At 41.4% G+C, this 25809-nt stretch overlaps 1 protein-coding gene across 3 annotated transcripts in view; it reads right to left on the bottom strand.

The window, feature by feature from the left end:
* DENND2B (DENN domain containing 2B) overlaps positions 1-11975 on the bottom strand; it is a 189750-nt gene extending 177775 nt beyond the window's left edge. The window contains exon 1 of one of the 3 annotated variants that reach the window (XM_070763630.1): positions 11870-11975. The gene's annotated coding sequence lies outside the window, so the exon portion shown is untranslated. The other 2 variants (XM_070763631.1, XM_070763634.1) reach the window with 2 other exon arrangements.
* Positions 11976-25809: the final 13834 nt, after the last annotated feature.

Here is a 25809-nt window from a genome sequence, read left to right as displayed (position 1 = left end):
AGCTCCTCGACTGTCTTTCAGGCTGAATCCGCCTTCTGAGCATACGCATAAGTGAAAATGCATGAGAGGACGCACACACGAGTGGAGCAAGCACACGCACACGAAATGTCACGATGCAAACTGGTGGCAGAGGTAAGTGGAACCCACCTCTACTTCATTGGGTTAAAAAAAAGCACACCAACAGAATTAAACCCTTAGAGTTTACATGTTTTCTTCAGTCAAAGTTGATTTGAAACTGCAGTGCCGGCACGCTCATCTACTGAGCATAGAGAAGATTATTTCTGAGTATATATCCTTGAGACTGGGTGGAACTCTTGGGACACAGCCTAAGTCTAGATCAGTGATGGTGAACCTGTGGCGCGCAGAACCATACCTGCTAGCACGCGAGCCGTTGCCCTAGCTCAGCTCCAACATGCATGTGTGCGTGCCAGCTGATTTTTGGCTCGCACACAGGCTCTGGGAGGGCATTTCTGGCTTCCAGAGAGACTCTGGGGGGATGGGGGAGAGCCTTTTTATCCTCCCTCAGCTCTAGGGAAGCCTTTGGAGCCTGGGGAGGGCAAAGTACGAGCCTACTGGGCCTGACTTTCCCACCAGAAATTTGCAGTCTGTTTCCAGTCTCCAGAGGATCTCCAGGGGGGGAGGGAAGCTGTTTCCGCCCTCCCAGGCATTGAATTAAGGGTGTGGGGGCACTTGTGCATGTGGGATAGCGTGTGTCCACAGTCTTTCACCACCTGAAGGAAAAAAGGTTTGCCATCACTGGTCTAGATGAAAGATTTTGCTCATTTCTGTTCTGTTGGGCTCTCTGGTAGACTCCTCCCAAAAATTCACAGGTACAAATTTCAGACACACACACGTTTGAAAATTCAAAACAATGTTCTTTATAATGAAAATTCACTTAACCTAAGCCCTCTTTTGGTATAGTAAAGAGCACTCGTCTCCAAACAAACTGGTAATTTGTACAAGTCGCTTATTAGTTCTGTGATACTTAGCTTGCAGCTGTGAGGCAATTCAGTCCTTCTTCTTTCACAAAGTGAAACACACTTTGCCCTGGTTTAGTTTCAAAGCAGGGAAAAATCAGCACACAAAAGGTCAAAGTCAGTAAAGCAGTCACGAAACACAACGATCAGATAATCCTCCACAATGGCCAAACCCACAGGCTGCTCTTTATAGCAGCCTCACTAATTACCACAGCCCCACCCAAACATAGGTGGCCTCATTTTCTTTGATAATAATCTCTCAGTTGTTGTTGCCTATGCATCGCTCTCCGCACGCGTGGCTGTATCATTAACTCTTGTTCTGAATCCAAGGAGTAGCTAGATAATTGATATCCTTCTGAGCTGTCTGCAACACTCTCCTCCTCCCTGTCACTCATGTCTTCTTGGTCAGAGGAGCCTTCATCAGCAGATTCCACTGGGGGCAAAACAGGCCTGCAGCATGTGGATGTCTCCCCCACATCCACAGTCCTTAGGGCAGGAGCTGGGCCAGAGCTAACCACAACAATTTCAGCCGGAACTGAGAACAGCAGCAGCTTCCAGTGCTGCTATTGTTTTACAATTGAGTTTCCCAGCACCAAGACAGCTAAAAGGTCTTTCACACTCCTTCTGCCCCTAAATTATAGGCCTTTCTAACCTCTGAGAACAAGAGCAAAAAGAGCTGCAGAGGCGTATGGGTGGAAACAAGAAACTAGCTGTGGTTAGACTAAAGATTCCTACACCATGGGTGTCCAAACTTTTGGCTTGCCTGGGACGCATTAAGTGAAGAAGAATTGTCTTGGGCCACATATAAAATATATTATGTAGTTAGTGTACAGTATATGATTCACATAATAATGTTACGTTTATAATCTTGTGGGGTTGCATTAATAGCTGTCCAGGGTCGAATTCAGCCACAGGTTGGATATACCTGTCCCACACAATAAGATTATGTCCCAATTGCAGTACTCAAGATATTACTCAGGCTAGATCACTACTTAATCGGCATCCACCAACAACCATCTGTCTTCATCTTCTGATATCAAGGTTGACTCAACCTTCGATCCTTCTGAGGTAGATAAAATGAGGACCCAGATTGTTGGGGGCCATATGCTGATTCTGTAAACCACTATGAAGCAGTATATAAGTCTAAATGCTATTGCTATCTATGCTGGGGGTGATGAAGGATTTTATTATTATGAATAAAACTGATGCTTTAAACTTTGCAAAGTTAAAATACTAATTTTACACTTTAAGGAATGGTACTTATTCTGTAGAAGTGAATTCACTGTCTACTGTAATCGAATGGCAGTTCCCTGTGAATGGTAAGGAAGTAATTTGTATTTGTATTTATTAGATTTGTATGCCGCCTCTCTCCCTCTTTGTTTTGCTAGACAAAACAAAATGGCAGCCACCTCAAAGAAAAGAGATGATGAATCATCTCAATCTTATATTTTCTAGACTGCATTAACATCTGCTCTTTTCCCCCCTTCAAATTCAATACTACATTAGCTAATATACATCATGGCCTACCCACATTGGGGGTGCAGGGGGTACAATTTCATTCTCAAAGCTAAGGTCTCTGTAAGGACACAATCAAGTGTATGCAATACTGTATAATAATACAAAAATCACTGTTTTGTCTGTTCTAGCCTAATTGGTTCAGTTGATCCTTCTCTCTGTCCTCACTCTACCCTTGAGCACAATTTTATTTATATCAAAGCTCATATTCATGCTTTTAGGTAGCTGAGAATGTAGCAAGACATTCAATCATTCCTCCCAAGGCCCCAGCTAGACTCTTGGAACAAAACTGCCACAGACCTTGGCAAGACATTTACTAACAACCTAGTGTGTTTACAAGCTGAATGACTGAAGCTAAGAACAGAATGCAAATATTTGCATTCGTTTCCCTAGACTTTTCCATCATCGCCCTGACAGCCCACATGCAACCACCAAGTAAAGAAAGGGAGACAAGGGAGAACCATAGAGGACCTTTTGATTTTCTGTCCCTAAAATTCTAGGAATTATAATTCCAGTAAGAGATGCAAATGTGTTCTCTAGTCTAGTTCCCTAAGGCTAAGGAGCTTTTTTAAAAAAAATGTTGTTCCAAAATGTTTTAAAAATGGAAGGTCAGACATCTCAATAAGGATTTCCTCCCACACTGAACTGGAACTTCCTATTCATTACAGTATTTTTGGTATGAAACTTAATGAAGGGATTTAACATGATGCTAAAACATTACTCAGATGTAGAGTTGTTTTTATTTTTTTGTTTTTAATAGCGGACATAAAAGACTTCAACTCTTAGGTGGAGATCAGAGCCACCAGTACTGTGTCACCACTGCGGGAAAGCAAAACTCATCAGTGAATGGAGGAGGGTTTCTGGGGATAAGAGTTGAGAAAATAATGTAGGTCAGCCGTACAGATTTTGGCATATTATGGACTCTTTGCTTGAGATCCACTGATGCCATTCTCAGCAAATCTACATGTTTCCACCCAAAGCACACTGCCCATTGTCATCTATCGCGAACTCTGTGCTACACTTCATTTGTTCCGACCCATGCTCAACTGATTCAATCAACCAATCAATCAGAATAGAGCTAGAAGGGACCTTGGAGGTCTTCTAGTCCAACCCCCTGCGCAACAGGGGACCCTACAATTTGAGACAAGTAGCTGTCCAGGCTCCTCTTAAAAATTTCCAGTGATGAAGTACCCACAACTTTTGAAGACAAGCTATGCCACTGGTGAATTGTCTCACTGTTAGGAAGTTTCTGCTTAAGCCCAGCTTGCTTTTCTCCTTGATTAGTTTCCATTATGCTAACATGGGAATCAGATCCTGCAACAAACCCAAATATCTACTTTGCCCCCCAATCTACACAGATAGTACCATGACAGACTCCAACAACAAACAGACAGACACACCATTAGAGATACCCTCATATGGTCTTTCTCTAATGTGAGATGTATCATCATGAAAAATTTGTAAGAAAACGAATAAGCTCAGGGAGCACTAAGAACCGCACACAAACACACACACACCATCATCTGCTAGCAATGTTTCTCTGCATGGGACAAAAGGGGCAAAACTTTGTACAAAATAATTAACAGACACAATTTTGACATCTGGATTCAAAGATTCAAAGCAAGGACAAAATAAATACCAGAGCATTTCAAGCACTGAGGACACTTGTTATGGAAGTAGCTGGTGTGTGTGTGTGTGTGTGTGTGTGTGTGTGTGTAGAACATGAGAAACTGACTTTAATAGCATCATTGATTGAACTCAGAAGCATCAAAAAATTTCAGGCTGTCTCAGAAAGTCTCAACAAACACTTTTGTGACCATTATAATTGTTCCTAGATAAGATACTTGTAATCTATTTGGAAAGTAGGAAAGATTCAACTGTTAAAGGGATCCCTCTATAAATAAAGGGCTACACCCAGGGATGAAAAACACCCAGGGATGAAAACACCCAGGGATGAAAAAGGATAGAGTTTAGTGTGAAAACAATATCACTATCTCTATAATGTCATGGGGCCTACTGTTTTCTCCATAATTAAAGTCTGGGATATACAGCCAGAATATATCATAGGAATTGTCTGTCATTTCATTTATGCAGAATGTAACAGTTTTGGGGTAAAAGTAACAGAAATAACACCACTTACGTAATACCACTTCTGCTTCACATGATCTTTTGAACCTCGTAGTTTTAACATTGAGGGGGGTTTTTTGGTAACAAACAGGCCATTGGAGCTAAATCTTAAAATAGCTTACATTTCTGAGCTACATTTCAAACCATTCCAATCCTGCAGATCCCACTCAGCTGTATTTTAATGTTAACATTTATTTCACCAGTAATTAAATGAGAAAATCCAGCCTCCCTGACGATTTTTCCCAGAAGGGTATTAATGTTTACAGAACACAAATTAAAAACACAGTGTATAAAAATCATTCCGTTCCCTGCTTTTGGCCTAGCTCCTCAGTAGAGAATGACTTGCCGTGGTGTATTACCATCAATGCATTACACAATGGCAATGGGTAATAAAGGGTTACCATTAAAAGGTACATTTGCCAGAAAAACAATACCAATTTTCCATTAATACTATAGAACAGTGATGGCAAACCTATGGCATGGGTGCCACAGGTGGTATGCAGAGACATATCTGCTGGCACACGAGCCGTTGTCCTATCTCAACTCCAACGTTCCTGTGTATGCTGACCACCTGATTTTTGCCTCACACAGAGACTCTGACAGGGCATTTTTGGCTTCCAGAGGACCTCAGGGGGATAGGAGAGGACATTTTTTACCCTCCCTCAGCTCCAGGGAAGCCTTTGGAGCCTGGGAAGGCAAACCACGAGCCTACTGGGCCCACCAGAAGTTAGGGAAACAGGCTGTTTCCAGCCTCCAGAGTGCCTCTGGAGTGTGGGGGAAGCTGTTTTTGCCCTCCCCAGGTATTGAATTATGGGTGTGGGAACTCACACATAAGCAATAGCATGCGCACACACTCTTTTGGCACCTGAGAAAAAAAGGTTCACCATCACTTCTATAGAATTAATACTATATAAACAGAAACTATAGAAATAGTTTGTATCCAAGCCCTAGGGGATTTTTATTCTCCCATTGAGAATAAAAAAGTAAAGCGAATCAGTCTGACACTTTGGTGACCATGCAGTTAATTTATGGCAGACAGTCTTTGGCTTGGAGCACCAGCTTCAATGTCAGTCAAGTGTCTAAATATCTCTGCTATTGAAAGAGTTTGTAGGGCCGTCCATCTAATGCAGTGTTTCCCAACCTTGGCAACTTGAAGATATGCTGGCTGGGGAATTCTGGGAGTTGAAGTCCAGATATCTTCAAGTTGCCAAGGTTGGGAAACACTGATCTAGTGAACTAATGCCTTAGGTGGCTTAGGTGACTGTAGCGAGATTCCGTGCATTTCTATTTAAATTTTATTAATTACTACAAAAAGACATCTGCACAATGCATTAGCACATACAAAGGGCAGGAGCCATGGGTGAAAACTAATCAAGGAGAGAAGCAACCTAGAACTAAGGAGAAATTTTCTGACTGTAAGGGCAATTAATCAGTGGAACAACTTGCCTCTAGACTTGTGATTGCTCCAACACTGGAGGTTTTTAAGCAGAGATTGGATAATCCTTCGTCTGGTATAGGATTTCCTGCCTAAGCAGGGGGTTGGACTAGAAGATCTCCAAGGTCCCTTCCAACTATTGTATTATTATCTATTCTTTATTGTGCTATTGCTATATTCTCTCCCCTCTCCTCTCCCCTTTGTTTTCTGGGCTTCAGTGCTGATCCACTTATTTTGCTGTACAGTACAAACATAGTCATATTTTGAATTATAACTTCCATCTCCAGCCATTTGGTGTTCAGCACACGCCAATCAAAACATCTGGAGGACGTGCGGATGGTTTAGTGATGGCTATAGAAGGAAAGGCAAGTCCCATTCACTAGGCTTTCTATATTGGTTATGAAAGACCCTCAGAGCTCTCAATTTCCACAGATCAGCATTTTTTTCTATTGAGAAGATTGTATCAAAATACCTGAATGAATGGTAAGATGATAAAGGAAATCCTAGAAAATAATGAGACTGGTTTCAAATGGTAGTCTGCATAAATACCGTATTTATTTTCAACTGATTCAATCTGCAATGACAAAAACTAAATGCATAACCTTCAGAAAAAAGGGGGGCATCGCTACCCACAGTGGGGATGAATGAAGCAAGGCAGGTAAATAACAAAGTTCCCAATAATCCAGAAAGGCTTTAAATACTGCCAGGCACGCAACTGATTTAGGATTAGCTTCCCTATCTAAACCTGGTCTCATAATGTCCACAGACTAAACCAGTTCTGATAACGTGATGCCAAAGAATCAGAATAATTGTATGCTTGCTAACTCTTTGGCAAGCAACCCTTTGATCTAAGGTATTCTATCCCGAAAAATAGGGAATTTGAATAGACAGCAGGAAATTAAAATTTGCAAATATGCATGGTATTTCCAATGTCTACCAAAGTTATTTAGATTTCTTTCTTACAAAAATGTATTTTCCAACTACATGATTCATGAATATTGCCCCTCTAATCACAAAAAAATGATATATATCAGCAGTGCCAAATTATACATATTACAGCAAGTTTATTTAAAGCAGTGGTTCTCAACCTTGGGATTGGGACCCCTTTGGAGGTCGAATGACCATTTCACAGGGGTCGCCTAAGACCATGGGAAAAGACAAATTTCCAATGATGTTAGCAATTAAAGCTTCTATTCTGGCATCTCGGAACATATTTTTACAATCCAACCAATCAGGCGTTTACAGGGCGGTGTCCCTCTGACCTGTTGTCAATCAGCTTAAAGATCTGTTGGAAGAATTGGCACTAAACCTATAGTTGGGGGTCACCACAAGCTGAGGAACTGTATTAAGGGGTCGCGGCATTAGAACCACTGATTTAAAGTAAATAGCGAGTCTCCAATCTGATCAAGAGTTCCATACTAATTTTCTAGTAAAATTAGCTGTTGCACCTCTCAGTCCCCCAAAGTGCCATTTGCTGCACAATGTCTTGATTCAGCAAATAGAAATGAAGGTGAATGAAGTTTAATCCAAAATGTCTCCAAATATTCAGAAATGAACCAAAAGGAAAAAAAAAAAGTTTATCCAACTGGATATCTTCAGGAAATGTTTGACTACAACACCCACCATTCATTTTAGTCCATCAAATCTGATGTTTTCTCTTGATATTATTCCTCCCTTCATCTTACATCCTTTTTAATTTATAAATCAAAAAAATAATTTTTCAGCTAGTCACGATTCCTTTTGCACATGTTAACCATATGTTCATTCCAGCAAACATGCTTTTTAAAACAAGTCCTGGATTTCTTCCTCTGTCTATATTTGTTAGCAATCCACATGTTCCCTTCTGGTTTTTAATTGCTTTGCAATACAGAATTCAGATTAAAACCAGCAATTCTTTTTCTCAATGCCTTACAGAAAAATAAAGCTTTTTTAATAGTACAAATATGGGGTATTGTTTAATATTGAAGACTTCCAAAAAGGAAATGAAGAATCAATTCTTCTTTCCATTTTGTGATTTATAGTCTCCTTATCTTTGATTCCAAGAATTGCTCTATAGCAGGTTTTCAAACTTGGCTACTTTAAGATTTGTGGATTACAACTCCCAGAATTAACTATGCTGGCTGGAGAATTCTGGGAGTTGAAGTCCACAAGTTTTAAAGTTGCCAAGTTTGAAGACCTGCTCTATAGGGATAGGACAAGCACCACTATTGGTTTATTGCAACCATCTCCAAGCTGGTCCTTTTCTGACCTGTCAATTCTAGATATTATAATCTAATATCTGGAGGAAGTTAAATAATTTTGGGAACCTGGAAGTAAAACACAGCCAGATTTGGATGCTTCCATATCACCATGTTTTCTTCTCTTCAATTCAAACCTAATATGAAGACAATCTGATATAATTATTTAAAGCCAACGGCACTTCATCTACCAAAGTGAGCCTGGAACTGGGCTGAGTTTCTACCAATAGACTGCCCTAAAGCTCTGCAAAACTGCAGTTTCAGATACACAGCGGTTCAGAAATAAAGAGATTCAGGTCCTGGACTCTGCTAACCTCCTGGGAATGGGAAGGGCTAGAATGAATTCCAACTTCTACAAAGACTCTTATGTTTACTTTATCTAACAACTTGGATCCTAATGAACAGTCACTGCAGCACTTTTCTGCTACTTACTAAAGGAAATCAAAATGGAAATCTATTATGAAAGAACTCCTTATTGTCATCTAAAGACTATCTCCAAATATTACTATTCTTGTTCAGATGTGTGCTCTAATATATTGAATAGAGTAGAGTAGAGTAGAATAGAATAGAGTGTTATTGGGCAAGTATGATTGGACCCACAAAAAATTTGTCTTGGTGCATATGCTCTCACTGTACATAAAAGAAAAGTTTGTCAAGAAGCATAAAATACAATACTTAACAATACTCGGGGTACAAATAAGAAATCCAATCATATTAGTAACCAGTCAATATAAATTGTAAGGATACACGCAACAAAGTTACAGTCATACAGTCATTTGTGGGAGGAGATGGGTGACGGGAACTATGAAAAGATTAATAGTAGTGCAGATTTAGGAAATAGTTTGACAGTGTTGAGGTAATTATTTATTATTATTTATAGTATCCAAAAGACTTCAGTAATATGAAAGTCTGAAAACAGAATTATCCATCACAGTTGCTTTTTTTTATGAAGTTGCTCCTTAGAGCAAATAAGGCAAACACTTGGATACTATCCATACTCTCACCCATGACATCTAATTTTCCTCACAATCACTAAGTGAATTCTGCTTTTTCATTACATCCTGGAACCGGGAAGTCTTTCTCTCCCTGAGATCCAGATGCCCGCTCTCTCCATCAGATCACGGACAGACATGCAGTGTAATCCTTTCAAGAAGAAAGGTTAAATTAGTGTAATCAGTGTAAATCATATTAGCCTCCCCAGTAACTTCAACCAAAGTCTGATGTGAGGGGGGAGAAAAAAGGACAGGAGTAGGATACAATGACCTCCACCAACACTATTCTTGTCTTTCAAAGTTGAGTGTTTAGCTTGGAAAAGACAAGTTGGGGAGGGAACAGGAAGCCTGGAAATATTCTATCTATCTATCTATCTATCTATCTATCTATCTATCTATCTATCTATCTATCTATCTCACTAGTGCTGGTGAGACCACATTTGGAATACTGTGTTCAGTTCTGGAGACCTCACCTACAAAAATATATTGACAAAATTGAACGGGTCCAAAGACAGGCCACAAGAACGGTAGAAGGTCTTAAGCATAAAACATTATCAGGAAAGACTTAATGAACTCAATCTATATAGTCTGGAGGACAGAAGGAAAAGGGGGGACATGACAGAAACATTTAAATATGTTAAAGGGTTAAATAAGGTCCAGGAGGGAAGTGTTTTTAATAGGAAAGTGAACACAAGAACAAGGGGACTCAATCTGAAGTTAGTTGGGGGGAAGATCAAAAGCAACATGAGAAAATATTATTTTACTGAAAGAGTAGTAGATCCCTGGAACAAACTTCCAGCAGACGTGGTTGATAAATCCACAGTAACTAAATTTAAACACACCTGGGATAAACATATATCCATCCTAAGATAAAATACAGAAAACAGTATAAGGGCAGACTAGATGGATCATGAGGTCTTTTTCTGCCGTCAGTCTTCTATGTTTCTATGTTTCTTTCTTTATTTCTTTCTATCTATTTTATTTGTCAAACAAGTATAGAGTTATAATTTCTATTAGCATAACAAAGTATAAAGAAGTGATAAAAGGGATAATAGGACAGAAGGACGGGGACGGTAGGCACAATAGTGCACACCCCTTACAGAACTCTTAGAAAGGGGAGAGGTCAACAGTAGATAATTTAAGCTTGAAGATTTTGGGGTTAGGTGAAGAAACAACAAATTCAGGTACAGAGTTTCAGGCATTGATCACTCTGTTGCTGAAGTCATATTTTCTGCAGTCAAGTTTGGAGCAATATATCTGAAGACATCTGATGTGTATGTCTGTTTCATAAATCAGAGTCCATTTGGAATTGGGCAGCATATAAATGCAAGATGCAACAAACAAACAAACGAGTTAATATTTGGGAGATCTCTTCCACAGGAAGAGGTGATGGTCTCTTCAGGACTTTGCCAGAGATCTTTTTTAAAGTTTTCTCCACAGCCCAAGAGTAGAGAGCAAGCAAGAGATACTCCCGCCTTTACGTACGGATAACACACAAGAGAACCTGGGCAACCGGGTTAATTCACGAACCGGGAGACGCGCGGTGCGCTAAAACCGTCTACGATTCTGCAGCCCATAGGAAGCGCGCCGGGCAAGAGTTACGAGGTCGAAGCGCCACCTACCCACTGAGATGGGACGCCGCAAGTACTCCATGCGCTGGGAGAAAGTGGGGGGGGGGGGGGGAGAGAGAGATGCACTTCCCTGCCGTCGTATCTCAAAGTTGCATCAACGGTCTCCCCCCTCACACGCCATCAAAAGGAAAGAGCTGAGCGGGAAAGCGTTTCAGACGCATATTTCAAATGACTCCCCCCACCCCTATAAAAGCCAAGCTGCGTCCCAACGACGACGCGCGACCACGAGAGGCGACCGAAACCTTTCCTCTTTCTCCCTCACGAGCTCTTCAAACTCCGCCGGCGTACACCTTAAGGAACACCCCCCTCCATATTGTCCTTCCCGGCTCCCAGCCAGGCGGCCCACACACATACAACCCCTCCTCATTTTCCCGCCCTTCTCACTTTCTGCCCCTCTCTCATATACACGCGCGCGCAAACGCAAACGCGCCCTTTCCTTACCTAGGCGGCTCCTTTGCCCCGCGGCTGAGGGGAGAAAGGCGGACGCGGGTTCCCAAGCTGCGGAAGCGGCTCGCTTGGACGACGCCTCCTCGCTCCTTTCTTTAAAAAAAAAACCCGCTTCCCTTTAGCCAGATACGAATTTCCCCCCCTCTTCGGTCTCTCGCTGGCTTTTAGTGGAGAAGCTACAGTGTGTGTGGGGGGGGGGGGGGGAGAGCGAGGAGACAGAGAAAATATGCAAAGGCAGGAAACGGAGACGGCGAGGGGGGGCAGTGCGGGAAATTAATAGGAATCAGCCGCCCCCTCCGTTAGTTGCCAACAAAGAAACCTGCGCTCTGGGGCGAGTTGGCTTCTGCGGCCGCCTGGCCAGACCAGACCAGCCCGCTGCAGCCAACGCTGTGGAGTACAGCGCTGGCCGGGCTGCTCGTGGGGGAGGGAGCCATTGACATCTCCAGGCCGCCGCCACCCTCCTCTCCCCCCTCCCTTTAATTCTCCCCCGCTCCAAAGTGGGACGGACCGCTCACTCCCTTTCTCCGGGTCGCCTTTCCTTTTGCGCGCAACTCTTCCAGCGCCGGTCAAAAAACTGCTACACAGAAGCCACTTTCCGTCCGCCTCCAAGGAAAGCTGCATCCTTCTGGTTTCATAAAAAGCTGCAGAAGTCTTGGGCGACCCCCCCCCCCCACACACACACACACTCTTAATTAATTTCCTGACGAGCAGCATCTGGTTCCTATAAAGTTTTTTTTCTTTTCCCTTTTTGTAAAAAAAGGCGCGGAGGTCGTCTTATGAATGAAAACCAGAAGTGTTCGCGAGGAATTGAGTCTGGGGGCGGCTTTGAAGGTTCCTTTTCTGCTTCAAAGTATTCGCAGTCGGAAGAGGCCGCTGCTCCCCACGATCTCCCATGCATCATGTACCGTGCACGTGGGTTTCTGTGGAGTCTTATTTTCTCAGCACCCACGCCCGCTCCGACCAACTTTGAACCGTTATTGAATTGCCAGATTTACTGGATTTTGCCTTGCACGACATTGTGGTTTAGAAATGGACTGATACAGTGGATTCAATCCTAATTGAAAATAAGTGGTTTATATACCACAATGTCTGATCTGAGCCAAAGAACAAGGGAAAAAATGAAAACACCCGTAACCATACTATGGTATGTCTTGGCCATGCTCTAAAATAGTCGAGACAAAGGGCTCAGTAATATAAAGCAAGCAATTGTTTTCTATTTCTTTATAGCTAAGGCCCACCCAATGTTTTTTTTTTTAAACATGCAGGCATCCTCAGTCAACACAATACAGCTGCATAAAGCTAATGTAGCTGCCAGCTATACAACTAATGGCTTTGATGGCCATTCACAGAGATTAACAGATCTTATATAGCTATTTTAGGGGGATATTTATTAAAGGTCTTCCCCTCACACACATGTGCTGCTTGTCTAGGTGCTCATCTCTATTTCAAAACCAGAGCCAGGGTTGTCCGAAGACATCTCCATGGTCCTGGCCAGCATGACTAAATGCCAAAGGTGTAGAGAACATCATTACTTTCCCATCAAAGGTGGTTCCTATTTTTCTACTTGCATTTTTACATGCTTTCTAACTGTTAGGTTGGCAGAAAATGGGACAAGTAATGGGAGCTCACTCTGTTACACAGTGCTAGGGATTTGAACTGCAGATCTTTCTGATCGACAAGGTCAACGTCTTAGCCACTGACCCACTGCATGGTTAGGACCATCAAAAACATTTTTGTCCAGCATCATGGAAACTTTGAGATTCCCAGATCTCTTAAACATGTCAGGAAGGAGACAAATGGAAAGTGATAAAAGCTTGACCAGATGTCATGCAAGTCATAAATCAGGGTGGGGAATATCTGATTCTCCAAAAGCTACTAGACTCTTCTCTTTATAATGGCTTGGATTTCTGTGAATATCAATCAGCTCAATAGCATCTACAGAATCACACTTTCCACCACTATAGATATGCTTGGATGATTAGTCTGTAGACCAGAGGTCTTCAAGCTTGGCAACTTTAAGACTTGTGGACTTCAACTCCCAGAATTCTCCAGCCAGTCTTAAAGTTGCCAAGTTTGGGGATCCTTGCTGTAGACCAATGTTTCTCATCCTCAACAACTCTTAAATTTGTGAACTTCAGTTTCCAGAATTCTGGAAGTTGAAGTCCATACATACACCCAAGAGTTCCCAAGGTTGAGAAACACTGTTCTAGAGAGGCTGTGGGAAACACCTGCAGATATTTACATTGATATCTCTACCTGGTACTTCATGGTTTCATTTCCTACTTATGATTCCAGGGAAAATAAGCCAGCAAGCAATGGCAGATTACTCACTAGAGAAAATCTACACTTACTTGAAACTCTAATCATTCTTTGATGAAATACACCAATCCCTTGGTAGGTAAAAAACAAAAGATAATCATGATTTGGTTTTACATTAATAAAGTTGGAGTTAAAGAAGGAAAAACTGCATTGGGCAGTTTTAGTCCACACCTATGGAGATGAATCATCAGAAAAGTACACTGTAGTTTCATAGGTTAATAATCAATTTTCTTCCTCTACCATAGAATCGCATAGATGGTAGCTGATGTAATATCATTTAGGTCAGACAAAAATCAAAAGGGACTGAAAATTTAGTCATATTTTATTGTAATTTCAGATTATCCAGGCAATCATTTTTAAAACTAGAAGCAAATTAACCTGCTGACACAGAGTAATTTTTTAAAAACCCCAAAAGCCTTAATTCTATTATCAACGTTTATAGTAATAAAATATATCTGTCAACAATGGCCCAGAACAAGAAACAAAATAAATGGGATTAAATCAGTGGTGGGATTTGTAAAAGTTTACTAGTGTTTCTGTGGGTGCGGCTTGGTGGGCATGGTATAGCTTGGTGGGCGTGGCTTGATGGGCATGGCAGGGGAAGGATACTACAAAATCCCATTCCCTCCCAATCAACTGGGACTTGGGAGGCAGAGAATAGATGCGGGCGGGACCAATCAGAGGTGGTATTTACTGGTTCTCCTAACTACTCAAAATTTCTGATACAAGTTCTCCAGAACTGGTCAAAACCTGCTGAATCCCACCTCTGGATTAAATCACATGGATATTGGTTTACATTAGGCATCAATGGAGAGGGGGGGAACTTAACTATAGTAGCTATTGTACAAAGGGATAGACACTGTCTAAGGATTTCTAGAAGTTGAAGTCCAGAATTAAAGATTGCTAAGCTTGAGAAATACTAGTCTAAGATTGCTTCCAATTACTGTCTGTCGTTTCAAGATCATGGGTAATAAAGTTTACACACATCCCCTCTTTGAGGGAGAGGGGCAGTTCAGAAATGTGAAATATAAATAAATAAAATCCCGAGGCTGCCCTTGGATGCTGTTGGAAAAGAAGAAAATCATCTCACATTGCTAGAATTCATGCAACCAAATACAGAAAACTGGATGCTTTCCACATAGTATTCATATTCGCTTCAAAATATCCTGCCTGCCTTGGCTTCTGAAGCAACTGTATCCATTTCGTATTTAAAAGCCAACAATGATTAATGATATATCATTTATCTCATAATAGACTTGCTTTCATTTCTTAGCAAGAACAGCTGGAGCTCAGAAACATTCCCAACATAGATGACTTGGCTAGACAGGTGACAGCATGTAGCTGACTTTGACTGGTCTCAGAAGCTAAGCAGACCCGGTCCTAGCTTGTACTTGGCTGGGAATCCCCTGGGAATTCTAGGATTAAAAACTAGATCAGGCAGTGGAAGAACAAGTAATCAAGAGCAAATGACATTTGTACTATTGTAATGAAAACTGCATATGTAAATTTGTCAGGATCGGCTCAGTCATATTTACCTTTCAACCTAGCAGATAACTGTATGACCTGCAATGTATGTATGACCTTGTTATGCTGCAAAGCTAAAAAGGTAGGGCTCAAATTCATATTTAGAGGAGAATTAACAAGGAAACAGGAGACAAAATTTATATACTGTACAAAAACCTTTGAGGGCATAAGAACAAGATTATCAGGAATGACTTAGGGGCTGCCATAAAATAGATGGAACCAACATACACATAGGTAGATCTTTATTAATATTATTTTAGCTGTGATATGCATACTACTGGGGGGAAAATCAAGTATCTCTCCAAGTGAACATATCTGGAAAGTACCAGGCTGGGCATGGTGGACCTGTAGGAACACAGCAGATATACAAACAAAAGCATTATGTATTTAAAAAAAGGAAAAAAACTAGATTGCAAGGCTAGGTCACAGATAGAAAAATAGAAGTCACATTTTTTCAGAAATAAAATTCCAGTAGTGAAGGTATTCGAATGGAATGGAATGAATGGAATGGAATAGAATACAATACAATGCAATAGAATTCTTAATTGGTCAAGTTTGATTGGACACAAAGGAATTTGTCTTTGGTGCATATGCTCTCAGTGTACATAAAAGTATTTTCATTATAAGAGATATTGCAGATTTTGTAACTAATATCTGGTGCTCCAATTCAAATTCTAGTTCAGCAACCATTTAAATATGATCTTGTATTTGGAAAATTACCATCATGGTTGATCATATTTCTCCCTTCTCTCAAGTGAGACAGGAAATGGCTGTTTATTATGGGATAAATCTCTGGCAAACAGCTGCTTGCTGTTTAACGAAGCAATTCAGACATGATGATAATACAGTATACCCGTATTTTTCGCTCCATAAGACGCAGTTTTTTTCCTCCCAAAGTAGGATGAAAAATCAGCGGCGTCTTATGGAGCGAAGCTGCAGGCAGGGAGGGGGGGGAGGCGCTGGAGCAGAGGGGGGGCGGCGATATACTCACCAAAAGTGTCCCGCCTCTGTCGCCGCCTCTCCTCTTCCCAACCCTGAAGAGAGCCACACCTTTCGGCCTCCGGGAGTGCTCGGCCGGGGGACGCCTCCACCGCGCAGGTTTAGGAGGCGGAGCGGCACCGGAGGAGCGTTGGCGGTTCTGAGCCTTTGGGAAGGCTACGGAAATCGCTTCAGGAGGCGGGGAGGTCTCGAAGCACCGTTCACCGTGTCTTCCCCTCCGCGCGCTGCCTCCGCCCGGCCGAAAACAAAACGGCTCCAAAAGTCGGCCGGGCTCCCGGGAGGCGGTGCGCGACTGTTTCCTCTTCGCTGCAGAGCCACACGGAGGCGAAGACACGGTGCCCGGCCACGCTCCGCCTCCCGGGAGCCCAGCTGAAAACAAAACGGCTCCAAAAATCGGCTGGGCTCCCAGGAGGCGGTGCGCGACTGTTTCCTCTTCGCTGCAGAGCTGTCGGGAAGAGGCGAAGACAACGGCGCCCTCCACTCTCTCTCCCTCTCTCTCTCTCTCTTTTTCTCTCTGTTGCCGGTGTGGTGAACGAGAGAGAAAGAGAGAGAGAAAGAAAGGAGGGGAGAAAGAATGAGAAAGAAAGCGAGAAAGTAAGCAAGAGAGAAAGACAGGGAAAGAAAGCAAGAGAAAGAGAAAGAGAGGGGGGAAGAAGGGGGAGGGAAAGACATAGAGGGAGGGAAGGAGGGAGAGAGAAAGAACAAAAAAGAGGGAGGAAGGAAGAGAGAAAGGAAGAGGGATGGAGAGAGAGGGAATGAAAGATGAAGGAAGGGAGAGAGAAAGGGGGAGGGAGAGATAGAAAGGAGGGAGAAGGGGGTAGTTAGGGAGAGGGAAAAGGAAGGGCTTGGAGAAAGGCAGGGGGAAAGAAAGATAGAAAGGAAAGAGGGAGGGAGAGATAGAAAGGAAAAAGGGAGGGAGGAAAGAGGGAGGGAGAGATAGAAAGGAAAGAGGGAGGGAGAGATAGAAAGAAAAGAGGGAGGGAGAGATAGAAAGGAAAGTGGGAGGGAGGAAAGAGGGAGGAAGACATAGAAAGGATAGAATTATGAATGCAAGAACTTGCTCATGTGTGATAGCTACTTTTTGGCTCAAAATATTTTTGTTCTATTTTCCTCCTCTAAAATCTAGGTGCGTCTTATCAGCAGGTGCGTCTTATAGAGCGAAAAATACGGTAAACAGAAATTGGGATGTATTCTAGACTTTTGAAATATTAGGAGACTGAAATATTATAAATGAGACCCCAGGTGATCCAATTGTCATAGATTTAACCCTGGGACAGAAACCAGTAACAATAACAATACGTGTTCCCCATTTCTGTTTCCATCAATCCACTTTAGCAGGGGTGTCAAACTCAAGGCCTGGGGCCAAATCCAGCCTCCAGGGTGCTTAGATTTGGCTTGTGGGGCTGCCCTGGAAACAGTGAAGGACTGGCCCACAGTGCCTCTGCCACCAAAATGGAGCTTGGGATGGTTGCATGTGTCCCTCCCAAACTCCATTTTCACTAGGAGAGGGTTGCAGGAGGCCGTTGCAGCTGAAAATGGAGTGCTGGAACCAGGGCTGGGGAGCAGGCAGGACGGGGTGGAACACAGTTCCACAGTCGAAAATGAAGGTCGTGCACAGCTCCAGCTGATTGGCGGCAATCACTTCCTGGATTATCAGTCTCGACTTGGCTCTTCTTTTTTTCCCTGCTGTGTCTGCGCTCCTTGCTTTTTTCCTCTTTCCTCCTTCCTGGCCTCGGACGAGCTTCCCTCTCTCCTGCCCAGTTCCCCTCCAGCCTCATGTGGCCACCTCCCACCTGAGGTGCAAGCAGAAGGTGTGGGTGGAAGCTGTGCTGGCAGCATTTATGCTTCTGGAAGCACCCGTTCATCTAGCTACCCAGCCTGAGGCAGGGGGGCCGACCCAGGAAGGAGAGCGTGGGAAAAGCGAAGCAAATTGTCACCCCAACGAGTGACACTGGCAAGATTGTAAGTCGAGAACTTAACAGTTCACTTGAACGATGATGATTGTTCAAGCCATTCCCACCTGATCACATGGCCAGCAAGCCACTCCTACCAGTCACATGACCATTAAGCCACGCCCACAAAATAAGCCACACCCACAGTATGGCAGTAAAAATTCTGGCTGCCCATTACTGGCTGGAACCCATTTTCATTGGCAGAGCACTCTGGCCACTACAGGTGCTCCCACAAATTACGTCGAGCTGGCCATGGCCACCCTGGCCATGCCTACCCCAAACTCCGAAGCAAAAGAATTGCCAAAAGCTCTCTCACGTACACGTGCATGCCGGAGACACAAAGTTGCGTGCACAGCACACCGTTAGCAGCAATAGCAGCAACCACCACCTGATTTACTCCAATAAGAAAAGAGAAGTTTCAATCTGTCTCACATGCAAAAAGGATTATTTTAGGCCCACTGCAACAATATCGCCAAAAAAGCTTCTAGAGTTGTTAACCTGATCCTACGCAGCTTCTGCTCAGGCAATCTCACACTACTCACAAGAGCCTACAAAACTTTTGCCAGACCCATCCTAGACTACTGCTCATCTGTCTGGAACCCATACCACATCTCAGACGTCAACACCCTTGAAAATGTTCAAAGATACTTCACAAGAAGAGCCCTTCATTCCTCCACTCGAAACAGAATAACCTACGAGACTAGACTTACAATCCTGGGTCTTGAAAGCTTAGAACTACGACGCCTTAAACATGATCTAAGTATTGCCCACAAGATCATATGCTGCAATGTCCTGACTGTCAAAGACTACTTCAGCTTCAACCACAACAACATAAGGGCACACAACAGATTCAAGCTTAATATTAACCGCTCCAAACTTGACTGTACAAAATATGACTTTAGTAATCGGGTTTTCGAAGCGTGGAACTCATTACCGGACTCTGTAGTATCATCCCCTAACCCCCAACATTTTACCCTTAGACTATCCATGGTTGACACCTCCAGATTCCTAACAGGTCAGTAAGGGGTGTACATAAGCGCACTAGAGTGCCTTCCGTCCCCTGTCCTATAGTCTCTCCTATATCTCGTATTTCTTCTCTACTATATCCTCTATAACCTTCATTGTGTAATATTGTATATTGGACAAAATAAATAAATAAAATAATTTTTTTATCCTTCTGGTCAAGGTTGTTCCAAAGGTGCTTTTCCAAAACACAGCTGGATTTACTTGATTTTTTTCCCTTTGAAAATGTTTTGCTTCTCATCCAGGAAGTTTCTTCAGTTCAGGTTCATAGCACAATTATGCCCTTCTAACATGATTTTGCCTTTTTCCCATCTGAGTGAGACTGCCTTAAATCATCCTTGACTGTACCAGTGTTAAAGAAGCATTTTCCCAAAATCCGAGCACAATCTCAGAACATAAATATAGTAGGTGACCTTTAAAGGCAGTTAAGTGAGCTGCAATGATTGGAAAAAGGGGCAACAAAGACAGGAGGAGAATTAGACCTGTATTTAAATTCTGAGGTGCTGAAAGGCTGTGTGTCTCAGCTGCAAATACACAGACAATTAGCCTAATTATGTGATTTATTTAGATAAGCCTCCACTTACATTTTCATTGTCAGATGTGCCAGTTGAAAACAGGATAAGTTGTTCTTCCTTTCCTTTCCCCTTTTACATATTTAATAATCTATATGATTACACTTTGACATATTTAAATTAATCATCTATATGGTTAGTTTTAGATGTGTTTTTTTAACTTGAGACATTTTCTTTAATGCAGTATTTCTGTGCCTCCTGTGATGTTTTGTATGTAGAAGCCTGATTCTGCTTCTTAATTGCTAAGGAGTCTGATCACCTGGATCTGCTTTAGGGAGAATAATTGTTTTGGATAGCAAAATAATGGCTTCTCAAAACAACCACCAACCTCCTATACTCAAAATAACAACTGTCAGAGCAGAGGCTATAAGAGTGTCTGCTGTTATAACAAGCCATGACAGACAAAGATGCCAAAGTGTGAATAATTTAAATATTCATAATGTGGATTGTTACACATGGATGAAAGTCTTTCAGCAGTGGGGCAGAAATGTTATTAACAGTCCAAAGATCCTGTTAGCTTACTAATTAAAACTAAATAGTTACCAGGCATAGATAGTTCTTAACACATGACCAGAACTGAGACCAAAATTTATGTTGCTTAACAAAATAATTGTTAAGTGAGTTTTTGCCATTTTATGACCTTCTGTGCCACAATTAAGTGAATCACCCAGACATTTTTTTAAAGTTAGTAACACAATTATTAAGTTAATCTGGATTCCCATTGCCTTTGCTTGTAGGAAGGCAGCAAAATGTTGGAAAAGGTACAGAAAAGAGCAACCAAAATTATAATGGGAGTAGAAATCAAGTCATATGAAGAGAGACTGCTAGAACTGGGCATGGATAGTCTAGTGAAAAGAAGGACAAGGGGGTCATGATAGCAGTATAGAGGTACTGGAGCGGTTGCCACAGAGAGGAGGGGGTCACACTATTTTCCAGGGCCCCAGAGGGCCAAACAAGGAAGAATGGTTGGAGGCTGACCAAGGAGAGATTCAACCTGGAAATAAGGAAGAACTTACTGACGGTCAGAGCGATCAACCAGTGGAACGGCCTGCCAGCGGAGGTTGTGAATGCCCCAACTCTAGACATTTTCAAGGGGAGATTGGACTGCCATCTGGCTGGGGAGGTGTAGGGTTTCCTGCTTGAGCATGGGGTTGGACTTGATGACCTGCAAGGTCCCTTTCAACTCTAATAAAATAAATAAAAAAAGTGATCAAATGACCCAGGGACACTGCAACTGTCATAAATACATTCCAGTTGCCAATTTTTATCATTTGGCCACAGGGATGTTGCAACTGTTAAGTGTGGAAAATGGTCACTTTTTCAGTGCTGTTTTACTTTTGAATTGTCACTAAATGAATGGCTATAAGTTGAGGATTATCTTTATAACTTTGAATATTGTTTAATATTTTATTAATAATCTTTAGTTAAATATAATATGCAGAAATATTCAAATATTCTATTCTAGTAGCATATATGTAAGCAAAGTTGAAGTTCCAATCTAGATCTAAAAATAAATAAGCAGGCCATCCCCGGTTCCCAAACATGGTATGTTAATATTTTTTTTTAAAAAACCTGACATGCATTGCTACCCCTTGGGAGCAGGAATGGAAGTTACAGATGTGATTCAAGTTGAAAAAGTTTAAACAACTTTCAGAAATTAAAAAAATGATTAATGTTTCCAAAGCCTGGTCTTATTGTTTGCTACTCTACTCTCAGTATAGTTTTACACACCATAATTTTTATAATGAACCAACATTGTTTAAAATGCTTGTATGCTAAAACTAAGTTCGCACATTGTACTATCTTATAAACATGCTTTACAAACCAAAATTAGTTATTTGTTTATTTATTTATTTGATTTTTATGCCGCCCTTCTCCTGGGACTCAGGGTGGCTTGCAACATGTTAGCAATAGCACTTTTTAAGAAAGCCAGCATATTGCCCCCACAATCCGGGTCCTCATTTTACCCACCTCGGAAGGATGGGTAAAATGAGCAGGTGATGAGATTTGAACCGCTGACCTGCAGATCTACAGTCAACTTCAGTGGCTTGCAGTACAGCATTCTACCTGCTGCGCCACCACGGCTCTATTATATACATTATGCTAAACCAAATAAACCACATTATGATTTCAAACAATTTGTGAAACAAATGTTAGTCCATTTGGTTAGACAAAATTTGAGGTGTTTATTGGCAATGTACAGAATTTTTTTAAAAAGTGGCTATGAACCAAGAATAAGCTCAGTTGCTGTCTTCTTTCTGGAGCTCAATTTTGTCATGGGTTTAGTTTGAAGAAGTAGCACAACACTGAAAAGAACCATGTTTATTGCAGAGATCCTTGGGCACCTGTTTTAAACTAAAAATAATTATAGAAATTCAAAAGCTACAAAGTGGGAAATCCCAAGGACCTGATTTGTTGGCCAGTTTGGGAGAGTGGGCAGGTTCTTGTTGGTGTACCTGAAGTAAATTCTATTGTTAGAAATAATGGATCTTCCAGGAGGATAGCAAAGCTGAGGAATATAGTTGTTAAGGAGATGGAATGTTGAGGTTATCAACTGATAAGAAGATGGAGCATTGAGGCTTCCCTTGTTAGGACTTACCCTGTGAGTTGGTGAGGAGGCTTCTATGTTTTGGTTTAGATGGGCTTATAGGGGGGCTTTTTCTCAGGTGGAAGGGTCAATTTGGGATTAAGCAAAGAGATTAGCTGGGTTTGACCCTGGTTGTCTCTAAACAAATCTTTAAAATCCTTACAGTATAAACAACAGAACAGCTAATAAATGAATCTTCCATTCCCTTAAATGCTTTATGGTGACATAACCTTTCTTCAAGTACGGTTCAATTCTTAGGTCCTAAAGCCCAAAGGGAAGTCTATACCTGATATATCTGTCCCATCTACAGAAGTGTGGGGGAGAGGGAGACAAAAAGCCTGGCCTTTTTTACCCTGGGGTGGATAAATCAGGACAACAAATTCAGCAACAAATTCAACAAATGGAAGGAGGCATGTGAATATTTATTTATTTAATTTATTTATTAGATTTGTATGCCGCCCCTCTCTGTAGACTATATTCATCACTTGAGTAATTTATAACATTTATTTATGTATTTGATTGATTGATTGATTGATTGATTGATTGATTGATTGTTATGTCACCCAACTGCCTAGGGATTCTGAGTGGCTTAAAACCAAAAATATAACATCTAAATAATACTAAAAACCTATAAAACAGTTTAAAAACAATTAAAACAGTGAGACCATACATACCATTTATGGCCGGATCTCAATGGTTACCATCATCGAATCAATAGTCCAGGCCTGTCAGTAAAGCCAGGTCTTTATCGCTTTTTGGAAGGCCAGTAGGCTGGAGGTAGTCTTGATATCGGGAGGTAACTGGTTCCAGAGAATTGGAGCAACCACAGAGAAGGCCCTCCCCTGTGGGCCCACCAGCCGACACTGTTTAGTTGAGGGGACCAGAGAAGACCAACCCTGCGGGCCCTTACTGGTCTCTGGGAGCTATGTGGTAGACGGCGGTCTCAAAAATAATAAAAGTGGGGTGTAAATAAAGAAACTCTAAATGATCCAGAATCAATAAGGAAAAGAGCATAAGCAGAGGGCTACCACCACCTTTTCAGAATAGGAATGACAATGTACGGTAATTATTCCAGAGTGATCCTGGCCAATTTTCTGCTTAATTAAATAATTGCTTAATTATTTTCAGCTATTTCTTTCCTCTCTACCCAGATGCAAATAGATAATGTTTTTGGCTTTTGGCTGAGGGAAAAGCACAAAGAAAGAAAATCCCAACACAAAAATCAAACAGATAGCAAAACGGAGAATATTATTTGCTTGAAACATTACCCTAAGTCAAGGATGTCCAATTTTGGCAACTGTTAAGACCTGTGGAGTTCAACTGCCAGAATTCCTCAGCCAGCAAGGTTGGTTGGGGAATTTTGGAAGTTGAAGTCCACAGGTCTTAAAGTTGCCATGGTTGGACATTCCTGATCTAAGTTTGGCTTGTTTAGATTTATATTCCAATTGTTTGCTTAAGGCAAGGGTCTTCAAACTTGGAAACTTTAAGACTTGTGGACTTCAACTCCCAGAATTCTACAGCCAGCTTGCTGGGAACTCTGGGAGTTGAAGTCCAGAAGTCTTAAAGTTGCCAAGTTTGGGGACTCCTGGTTTAGCGATTGCTTGAATTTATAGTGGCACTGAAAAAAGGGAATAATATTAATATTAATATTAATATTAATATTAATTAGATTTGTATGCCGCCTCTCTCTGAGGACTCGGAGCGGCTTATGTTTGAAGGCCCTGGTTTAAAATAATACATTAACACTCCCTATTCCATTTTTCCTCCAACACCATCCCTGTGAGATAGGCTGGGCAGAAAGAAAGAGAGTGACTTGCCCAAAGTCATCAGTGAGCTATGGAACACTGGAACAAAAATCTGCAGTGCCAACCCAACAACTTAACTCTTACACCACCACACTGGCTCTCATGCCTCTTAGTTTACTAAATAAACAACAACTGGCTAGAACACACTAAGCTAAAAGCCAAGAATGAAGCTATGTGAACTGAGCCGGAGTCCATGGGGAAACGGTTTAAATTAGCTCTCATCTGAAAGCCAAATTAAAAAAAAAAAATCTGGAGAGGTTAAAGCAAATAGTATAAGATAATATAAAGTCATCAGGCTAAGCTCAAATGTGTTTTGTTTCTGGCAGGACAAATTGTGTGGGGACTCAACAATTGTGGTTTACAGATGATGATTTAACATGTTGGTGCAGACAGCCTCAGTAGAAAGGATGATTTAACAGATATTACGAGAACGGAACCCCCATGTTGCTAAATCTACCACCAAATTATCATACAGTGCTAAATGTCACCATTTGCAGATGACGTTTTACAGCCACTTTAGAATACAGTTCCCTGGTTCAAAAACTCCAGACCACCAAACAGATGGCAGAAATATATTTTTGTATCTTTCCGCCATCTAGTGGTCCAATGTGTTTTACAGCTCAGCTTCCTCACTTATTACTTACCATTTAATAATTAACCCTGCTGTTCTGTTCGGGTCGTATGTGACCCGAAGCCAAGTTTGAGTCCCTGTAAAAAATTTTCCCTGCATATCTGAAACTTGAAATTTCATGACTATCCATCACTTCAGGGGTTCTCTCTATGAGAATTTTTTTTGGGGGGTGGGGGGCTTAGTTTTTGCTGGGCAAAAAAAGTTACAAATCTTCTGTTCGGGTCACATACGACCCGGACCGAAAACTCTTCATTTGAAGTGCTTATGTTTGGTCAATTTGAAAACTTTTTTCACTTGGAAAGTAGTCTGAACATTTCTGCACACAATGATATGAAAATTGAAATGAAAAAAGTAAATCTTATTGGTTTATTTTGCGGATATAATGCACGCCCCCCCGTTTTTGTGATTTTTTTTTCAATTTATGGATAGTTTTGCTTGCAAAATGCATTCTATTTTACTAAAGTTGGTGTGGGATTGGTAGCTTGAACATTTCTGAATATAAGAAAAATATAAAGGAACTGAAAAAAATGATTCTTATTGGTTTTTTAATATCAGAAATAAGGCCTCCCCCCCCCTCGGCTGCTTGCAACCATTTTCACTTTTTATTTTTTTATCCTCCAAATCCGAAATATTCTTTAAAATCTTAGGCATTCATTTACTCAATTTAACAATGCTGATCATCAAAAAATATTTTTGGGGTGGTGGCTAATTGTTTTCTGGGCAAAAAAAAATCATAACTTCGAGTCTGTTTCTGTTCGTATATGACCGGACCAAAAATAATTTTTTTAGGTACTTGAATTTGATCTTTTTGAAAACTTTTTCAACTGGAAAACTAGTTTGAACATTTATGAACATAATGATATGAAAATTGAACTGGAAAAATTGAGACTTATATTTTTATTTTGATCAAAAAGCCCCTCCCCCCCCATCCTTTTTTAATTTCGTGTCAATTTCTATTTTTTTAAGGCTACAAATCCCTAAGGAATTTCCCCCCAAAAGGTTTGATATACTAAATTGAACATTTCTGAATATAAGA

This window comes from Erythrolamprus reginae, chromosome 1 (assembly GCF_031021105.1).
Source record: "Erythrolamprus reginae isolate rEryReg1 chromosome 1, rEryReg1.hap1, whole genome shotgun sequence".
Classification (NCBI taxonomy): Eukaryota; Metazoa; Chordata; class Lepidosauria; order Squamata; family Dipsadidae; genus Erythrolamprus; species Erythrolamprus reginae.
The sequence above is the reverse complement of the archived record's forward strand: the minus strand, read 5'-3'. Positions and strand labels throughout refer to the sequence as shown.